General features: G+C 35.9%; 1 pseudogene; it reads left to right on the top strand.

Annotated features, from left to right (window-relative positions):
* The first annotated feature begins 890 nt into the window (after positions 1–890).
* Positions 891–1,704, top strand: LOC100944045 (annotated as a pseudogene).
* Positions 1,705–9,644: the final 7,940 nt, after the last annotated feature.

A 9,644-nucleotide genomic window follows, 5' to 3' on the forward strand; every position in this document is an offset into this window, starting at 1 on the left:
TTGGTTCACTGGTTTCTCATTCCTGATTGCTCATGTAATTTCAGTCAGATGGTGGCTGGAGATGAGGTCACCTCAAAGGCCTCTTCACTTACAGATCTGCATCTGAACTGAAAAGACTCAAATAGTTGGGCCCAGAGAAGTTAGGATTCCTCAAACATCTTTATCTCTGTGTGGTCCATCCAACATGGCAGCTTCAGCATTGCCGAACTTCGTACATGATGGCTCACAGATCCAAAGGCATATGCCCTGCAGAAGAAAGAACCAAGAGGAAGATTTATGTAATTTTATGACTTAGACTGAGAAGTAACACTGCATCCTATTCCTTAGAAGTGAGTCCCTGACATCAGCCTATATTCCAGGGAAAGGAAGGTGGACCCCACTCTTTGACAGGAGGAAGGTTAAAGAATTTGCAGACGTATTTTCAAACTGCCACACTATCCCTTTGCACAGTCTTATATGGACTTCCTTCCCTCATAGGTGGCAGCAGATTAATCAAACCATCTGACTCCTGATAATATCTTAGCTGAAAAGTTTCCCTCCGCATGACAATTTAGCAAAACTAATGTACAGCAGCCTTGAGAAAGCTCTGATGGAATGAGATGCCAGCATTTTTGATGAGTTTGCCATTCAGCAGAATGCCAGGAGACTCTTCTCTCTTATCCCTAACACAGCCAATAAGACCAGTGCTCAGCTCAAATAAAGTACAAATAAAACTCTTATTTTTCTCCTTTTTCACATAAATGCACATTAATTTGCTTAAGCTAAGAAGTAATTAATTGTACTAATACACATAATATGTATTCCAAAATGTAAGTTTAAAATGACTGGGTAACAGTGTAAGACTTAAACGGCCTCTAAGAATATTTTATTTGGCTTTTCCAGCTGGAACCATGGAGGGTGTCAAAGAGAAGAAAAAGAAGTTTCCTGCTGTGCCAGAAACCCTTAAGAAAAAGCAAAAGAATTTCACAGAGCTGAAGATCAAGCGTCTGAGAAAGAAGTGTGCCCAAAAGATGCTTTGAAAGGCAAGGAGGAAGTTTATCTATGAAAAAGCTAAGCATTATCATAAAGAATACAGGCAGATGTACAGAACTGAGATTTGGATGGCTAGGATGGCAAGAAAAGCTGGCAACTTCTATGTACCTGCAGAACCCAAATTGGCATTTGTCATCGGGATCACAGCTATCAATGGTGTGAGTCCAAAGTTCCAAAAGGTGTTGCAGCTTCTTCAGTTTTGCCAGATCTTCAATGGAACTTCTGTTAAGCTCAACAAGGCTTCCATCAACATGCTGAGGATTGTAGAACAGTATATTGCATGGGGTTACCCAAATCTGAAGTTGGTAAATGAGCTAATCTACAAGCGTGGTTACGGCAAAATCAGTAAGAAATGAATTGCATTGACTGGTAACAGTTTGTGCGGTCTCTTGGTAAATATGGTATCATCTGAATGAAGGATCTGATTCATGAGATCTATACTGTTGGAAAACACTTCAAAGAAGCAAGTAACTTCTTGTGCACCTTCAAGTTATCATTTCCATGGGATGGAATGAATAAAAAGGCAACCCTTTTTGTATAAGGTGGAGATGCTGGTAACAGGGAAGACCAAATCAATAGACTTATTAGAAGAATGAACTAAGGTATCTGCCCTGATTGTTTTCGTAATCTGGTCAGTTAATAAATAGTGACTGCTTTCAAATTGAAAAAAAAGGAATATTTTATTTGATATTTACTCAATTTGATTTTTGTTTCCTTCTGACAACACTCACCGCATCCTCAGCCTAGTTCTGACAAGCTGTGTGTGCCAAGTGTGCTCTGTCGTTCAGGCCTACGAACCCATCAAACATTAATCCTCCCAAGAATCTAGCAGGGAAGAAATTAATCCCCTGTAATGTGGAGATGAAGAAAATGAGGTTCAGAGAGTTTCCCAACTTCCCTCAGCTCATACTGGCTGAGCTAAAGAGGAACGTGCTTCTGTCTGATTCTATATTAGTTTCCTGGAGTTGTGACAAATGACCACAAACTCAATGACTTAAAACAACAGAAATCCATTGTCTCCAAGTTCTAGAGTCTCTTGGGGAGACCATGATTCTTGTCTCTTCCCGCTTCTCATGGGACTGCATCTTTGGCTTGTGGCTGCATCACTTCAATTTCTGTCTCTGTCTTCAAATGGCCTTCTCTTCTCTGTCTTTGTTTTCTATCTCTTTTATAAGGACATCATTGGATTTAAGGCCCATCCATAGAATCCAGGATAATATCCTCCATCTTAAGACCTTGATTACATCTTCAAGGACCATTTTCCCAAATAAGGTCAAATTCATAGATTCTGGGGTTATAACGTGGATATGTCTTTTTTGAGAGATTTCCATTCAAACCACTACTGAATATTTCCAACTACTGGACATGTTGCCAGCCTGCAGCTAAACATAATGAAATCAAAGGGACTATAAAACCCCTAGCATGGTTGTTAAGATAACTGTTCCCAATACTGGACAGACCAAGTGCCAAGCCTCACTCTACCTCCTACCAGCAACTGTGTGACTCTGGAAAATCTGGTTAGCCTTTCTGAGCCTTGGTTTACTTTTTGTAAAATGCAAAATGTTATGTTGCTGAAAGAATTAAATGGGGAGACACTGTGCTGGCCTCTAGTGTCCTTCAAATTATGTCCAGAATTCAGCCACTTCTTACCACCTTTTTAGCTATCACTTTGGTCCAAACCACCATCACCTCTCACCTAGATTTTGCCACAGTCTTCTTACTATCCTCCCTGCTTCCCCAGTGTTCCTCTCTGTTACACAACAGTCAGGTTTTAAAAATGTAGATAAGATCACATTCTTCCTCTGCTGAGAGCCCTCCAATGGCTTTCATATGATGTAGAGCCAAAGCCAAACTCTTTCTGTTGTCTGGATCAGATCCTACACAATCTTGCCCTATGCTTCCTTTCTGACCTTGTCTCCTACCACTCTCCCCTTGCTTATTCTACCCTAGAAATATCAGCTTCCTTGATGTTCCTGACTTCTAGCAAACCTGATCCTGCCTCAGGGCCTTAACTTACTGTTCCTCTTGTTAGCCACATGGGTCACTCTAGTTCTCTCTTTCACTCTATCCAGGTCTCTGCTTAAATGTCACATCAGAGAAGTCATCCACCTATATAAAGAAAAATCCTGTTGTGGGTTGAGTTGTGTCACCCAGAAATATTTTTTGAAATCCTAATACCTATAAATGTGGCCTTATTTGGAAATGAATTCTTGCAGATATAATCAGGTTAACATGAGTTCATATTTCATTAAGGTGGATTTAGTCCAACATGGATGGTATCTTTGTAAGAAGAAGACAAGAGGCAAAAAAACACGTACAGAAGAATGCCATGAGATGACAGAGGCAGAGATTGGACTGATGTGTCTATAAGCCAAAGAATACCAGGAATCATTGACAACAGCAGAAGCTAGAGGAAAAGCATAGAAGAGAGTTTCCTCTAGAGCATGCAGTGAAAGCATGGCCCTGCTGGTACTTTGATTTCAGATTTCTAGCTTCCACAACTACACAAGAATAAATTCCTATTTTTGTGAGCTACCCAGTTAGTATTAAACTCTTAGAAACTAATACACTCCCTCACCCCACTTACTGCTTTCTCTTATTGCTTTATTTTTGTTCATGTCATTTAACACATTATAAACATGTTTATTGTCTCACTCCCCCAAACTAAAATGTGTGCTCCAAGAAAGAAGAAATTTTTGGGTTGCTATTGTTACTCCAGTGCTTAGAAAGGTGCCTGGTACATAGTAAGTGCTCAACAAATACTTGTTAAGTAAACTTATCACTGAATAATATCAGTAGAGCACTAAACATATGCTTGACATATAGTAATTTTTCAGTAAATGATTGTTATTCTCTTATCAGTCTTACTAAGCCCCTTTCCCTCAGATAAATGCTCCTTTTCACATATAGCTCCCTAACCTACCAGCCATGAGTCCTTTGACTGTCTCCACTATGTCTTCCCAATGATGGCAAGATTCACTCAAAGTAATCTACAAACTGAAGACAATGTCTATTAAAATTCCAATTATACTTTCCACAAAAATAGAAAAAGTAATCCTAAAATTCCTATTAGCCAAAGCAATCTAGAACAAGAACAACAAGGCTAGAGGCATATCACTTCTTGATTTCAAAATACATTTCAAGGTTACAGGAATCCAAATGGTATGGTTTGACATAAAAACGGTCATCTTAAACTTTTGGAACAGAATACAGAGCCCATAAATAAATACACACACTTTCTTTTCAATAAATGGTGCTGGGAAAACTTGACATCCACATGCACAAGAATGAAATTAAATACTATGTCACCCATATACAAAATTAACTCAAAATGCTTACAAGAGTACATGTTAAATCTACTAAGTGTAGAATATAGATGTCCTAATACAATAACTAAGAAAATGTGGTGAAGGCTATATTAACCAGTTTGATGAAAGTATTTAAAAATGTATACTATAAAACCAGCACATTGTACCTCATGATTGCATTAATGTACACAGCTATGATTTAATTTAAAAAAATGGATGAAAGACTTCAATGTGAGACCTGAAACTATAAAGTTACTAGAATAAAACTTAGGGGAAAGCTTCTTGAGATTGGTGTTGGCAATAATTTTTTGGCTATGACTCCCAAAGCACAAGTAACAAAAACAAAAATAGACAAATGCAATTATATCAAACTAAAATCTTCTGCACAGTAAAAGGAACAATCAACAGAATAGAAAGACAGCTTATGGAATAGGAGAATATATTTGCAAGCCATACATCTGATAACAGTTTAATATACAAAATATATAAAGTACTCAAACAATTCAATAGCAAGAAAACAACCCAATTAACAAATGGGCAAAGAACCTGAACAGACATTTCCCAAAAGAAGATATATGAATGTCCAAAGGCATATGAAAAAATTCTCAACATCACTAATCATCAGGATATGTAAATTAACACCACAACAGTGCAATATCACCTCAAACCTGTTAGAGTGATTATTATCAAAAAGATGGAAGATAACAACTGTTGGTGCAGATATGAAAAAAATAGAACCTTGGTGGGAAAGTAGTTAACATAACCATTTGAAAAACAATATAGAGGTTTCACAAAAATCTAAAATGAAATTACCATATAATCCAGCAATCACACTCTGGGGTATATACCTAAAGGAAATAAAATCAGTATGTTAAAGAAGTATCTCCACTCCTATTTTCATTGCAGCATCATTCACGATAATGGAGATATAGGATCAGCCTAAATATCCATCAATGAATGAATGAATAAAGAAAATGTAGTATATATACAGAATGGAATACTATTCAACCTTTTTCTTTTCTTTTTCTTTGAGACCTGGGAGAGTATTTTGCTTTTGTTTTGGGGTTGGGTTTTGTTGTTGTTGTTTGTTTGTTTGTTTTGAGTATTTTTATTTTTTCAAATTAATATGAGAGTACAATTTTTAGGTTACATTGTTCTCACTTCCAGGGTAAAGTTCCATTTGTAGAAGAGCCCCTCACCCAGGGGGCATGTTATACATCCTCACAATGTGCACATTAGGTGAGATCTTGCCTCATGCCCTCTGTCCTTCTGCCAAACATCCTCCCCCCGGCACCCTCCCACTTCCCTCTATCCTTGAACTGGACTATATTAGTGTTTTATTGTCCTTATTGTTCTATAATTGTTTACATATTGATTTCATATTAGTATGGAGTACACTTGATATTTATTTTTCCATTCTTGCAATACTTTACTAAGAAGAATGTATTTCGACTCCATCCAAGTAAATGTAAAAGATATAAAGTCTCCATCTTCTTAATGGCTGGATAATATTCCATGGTATATATATACCACAGTTTATTGATCCATTCATGGGCTGATGGACACTTACGTTGCTTCCACACCTTGGCAATCATGAATTGAGCCTTGATAAACATTCTGGTGCAAGTGTATTTATGGTAAAATGATTTTTGTTCTTCTGGACAGATACCTAGTAATGTAATTGCAGGGTCAAATGGAAGGTATACTTTTAGATGTTTGATGATTCTCCATACTTCTATCCAAAAAGGCTGTCTGTATTAGTATGCAATTCCTCCAGCAGTGTAGAAGTGTTTCCTTCTCTTCACATCCATGCCAGCATCTGGTGTTTTGGAACTTTGTGATGTGGGCTAATCTTGCTGGGGTTAGGTGATACGTTAGAGTGGTTTTGATTTTCATATCTCTGCTCATTAAAGATGATGAGCATTTTTTCATGTGTTTGTTGGCCATTTGTCATCCTTGGAGAAATTTCTGTTCAAATCTCTTGTGCAATTTTAGGGAGGGTTGTTTGCACTTTTCTTGTTGTTTAATTTGAGTTCTCTGTAGATTCTAGTTATCAGGCTTTTGTCAGATTTATAACATGCAAAAATCTTCTCCCATTCCAAAGGCTGTCTGTTTGCTTTGTTTGTGGTACCCTTCACTGTGCAAAAGCTTTTTAGCTTGATCAAATCAGTTATATATTTTTGGTGTTGCTGCAATTGCCAGGGGTGTCTTCCTAATAAAGTTTTCTCCAGGCCAATATCTTCAAGTGTTTTCCTCACACTCTCTTCTAAAATTTGTATTATTTTGTGTCTTAAATTTAAATATTTTATTCAACAATAATCAATTTTTGTCAATGGTGAGAGGTGCAGGTCCAGTTTCAGTCTTCTACATTTGGCTAACAAGTTCTCCCAGCACCATTTGTTAAATAAGGATTCTTTACCCCATTGCATGTTTTTGTTAGGCTTATGAAAGATTAAATGATATATGACTGGGTTCATCTCTAGATTCTCTACCTATTTCACAGATCTGTCTCTATTTTTGTGCCAGTACCATGCTGTTTTTATCACTATAACCTTGTAGTTTAACCTAAAATCTGGCAATGTGATTCCTCCAGATTTGTTTTTATTTCTAAGAACTGTATTTGCTATTCAGGGTTTTTTCTGGTTCCATATAAATCAAAGTACTATTTTTTCAAGTTCTTTAAGGTATGACATTGGTGCTTTAGTGGGAATTGCATTAAATCTATAGATTGCTTTGGGTAGTATGGACATTTTAACAATGTTGATTCTTCCCAGCTGTGAACATGGTATGTTCTTCCATTTTTTGCCATCTTATTTTATTTCCTTTCTCAAAGTTTCATAATTCTCTTTATAGAGATCTTTCACGTCTTTTGTTAGATATATTCCCAAATATTTTGTCTTCTTTGGTGCTATTGTAAAAGGAATATAGCCTTTGATTTTATTCTCAGCTTAATGATTGTTGGCATATAAAAAGGCTACTGATTTATAGGTAATGATTTTATATCCTCAGACACTGATATATTCCTTGATCAATTTTAAGAGCTTTGTAGTTGAGTTCCTGGGGTTTTCCAGGTATAAGATCATGTCATCTGTGAAGAGGGAGAGTTCAACCTCCTCTGTCCCTATTTGGATTCATTTAATCTCATGCTCTTGCCTGATTGTGACAGCTAGGACTTCCAATAGTATATTAAATGGCAATGGAGACAGTGGGCATCCTTCTCTGGTTCCAGATTTGAGTGGAAATACTTTCAGTTTTACTCGTCAATACAAGGCTGTGGGTTTGCTGCAAACAACCTCTATCAGCTTAAGGAATGTTCCATCTAAGCCTATTTCCTTAAATGTTTTTATCATGAAATGATGCTAGATATTGTCAAAAGCCTTTTCTGCATAAATTGAAAGAATTATATGGTCTTTGTTTTTTATTCTATTTATGCAGTGTATTATATTTATAGACTTATGTATATTGAACCAACCTTGTGTCTCTGGGATAAAACCCACTTGGTCATGGTGTATAACCTTTTTAATATGTTGTTATATTCTCTTTGCTAGTATCTTATTGAGGATTTTTGCATTGGTATTCATTAATGATATTGGTCTATAGTTTTCTTTTTGTTGTTGTTGCTGCTTCATAGGATGTGTTGGGGGAGGATTCCTTCTTTCTCTATATTTTGGAAAAGTTTATACATTATAGGAACTTGTTCTTTTTTGAAGGTTTGATAGAATTCTTGTGTGAAACTATCTGATTCAGAGCTTTTCTTTTTGGGACATTTTGTATAGTTGATGCTAGTTCAGTAATTTATATAGGTCTATTCAAGATTTCTAAATCTTTCTGGCTGAGCTTTGGAAGGTATTGTGCTTCCAGATATTGATCCATCTCCTCTACATTTTCATGTTTCTGGGAATAGAGTTTTTTGTAGTAATTGTTGAGAATCTTTTGTATTTCTGTGGCATCTGTTGTCATTTCCCCTTTATCATTTCTGATTGTAGTTCTTAGATAGCTTATATTTCTATTTCTGATTAGTCTAGCCAAGGGTTTATCAATTTATTTAATCTTTTCAAAGAACTAACTCTCTTTGTTTCACTGATCTTCTGAATAATTGTTTTGTTTTCAATTTCATTTAGTTCTGCTCTAATTTTTGTTATTTCTTTTCTTCTACTAGGTTTGTGATTATATTGTTCCTCCTTTTCCAGTTGTTTTAGATGGCCATTAGGTTGCTGACTTGCTCTCTTTCTGTTTTCTTGATGAAGGCATCTAATGCTATAAATTTCCCTCTAAGGGCTGCCTTTGCCTTATCCAATAGGTTTTGATATTTTGTGGCTTCATTAACATTTTTGTTCCAAAAACCTAATTATTTTCTTTCTTGATCTCGTTTATGACCTACCTATCATTCAGCATAAGGTTATTTGGTTTCCATGATTTTATTTGAGTATGAAGATTTCTGTTGTTGAGTTCAACTTTTGTTCCATCATGGTCTAAGAAGATACAGTGGATAACTTCTATTCTTTTGAATTGGTTGAGGTTAACCTTGTGACCTAAGATATGCTCAATTTTGGAAGATAATCTATGGGCTGATGAGAAGAATGTGTATTCAGTTTTGTTAGGATAAAGTATTCTATAAATGTCTTTTAAGACCATATATTCTAGGGCTTGTTTAAGTCCATTATTTCTTTGTTTAGTTTCTGCTTGGAGGATCTGTTCAGTACTTCCAATGGGTTGTTAAAATTTCCAACTATTATACTGCAAGAAGATATCACATTCTTCAATTGAGGTATATTTTATATATCGAGGAACATTCACATAGGGTGCACAGAACTATTGAAATATCCTCGTATTCTGTGTTTCCCTTGACCAGAATGTAGTACCTGTCTTCATTATTTTTGTTACTTTAAATCTAATTGTATCTGCATACAAGTTTCATTAAGACCCATTCATTTATTTTTCTTGTTGTTGCAATTGCCAAGCCAATATCTTCCAGTGTTTTTCCTATGCTTTCTTTGAGGATTTTTGTTGTTTCATGCCTTGAATTTAAGTCCTTTATCCATCTTGAATCAATTTTTGTGAGTAGAGATAGGTGTGGGTCCAGTTTCAGTCTTTTACATGTGGATTTCCAGTTTTCCCAGCAGCATTTATTGAATAGGGATTCTTTCCCCTAGTGTATGTTCTTGTTTGGTTTATAAAGATTAGGTGGCTGTAAGATGTTAGAGCTATTTCCTGGTTTTTTATTTGATTCTAAATGTCTATGTCTCTATTTTTGTGCCATTGTCATGCTGGGTTTTTTTGTTTTTTTGTTTTTTGTTTTTTTTT

Source organism: Otolemur garnettii, unplaced genomic scaffold, assembly GCF_000181295.1.
Source record: "Otolemur garnettii isolate 467f Iridium unplaced genomic scaffold, OtoGar3 scaffold00009, whole genome shotgun sequence".
Lineage (NCBI taxonomy): Eukaryota > Metazoa > Chordata > Mammalia > Primates > Galagidae > Otolemur > Otolemur garnettii.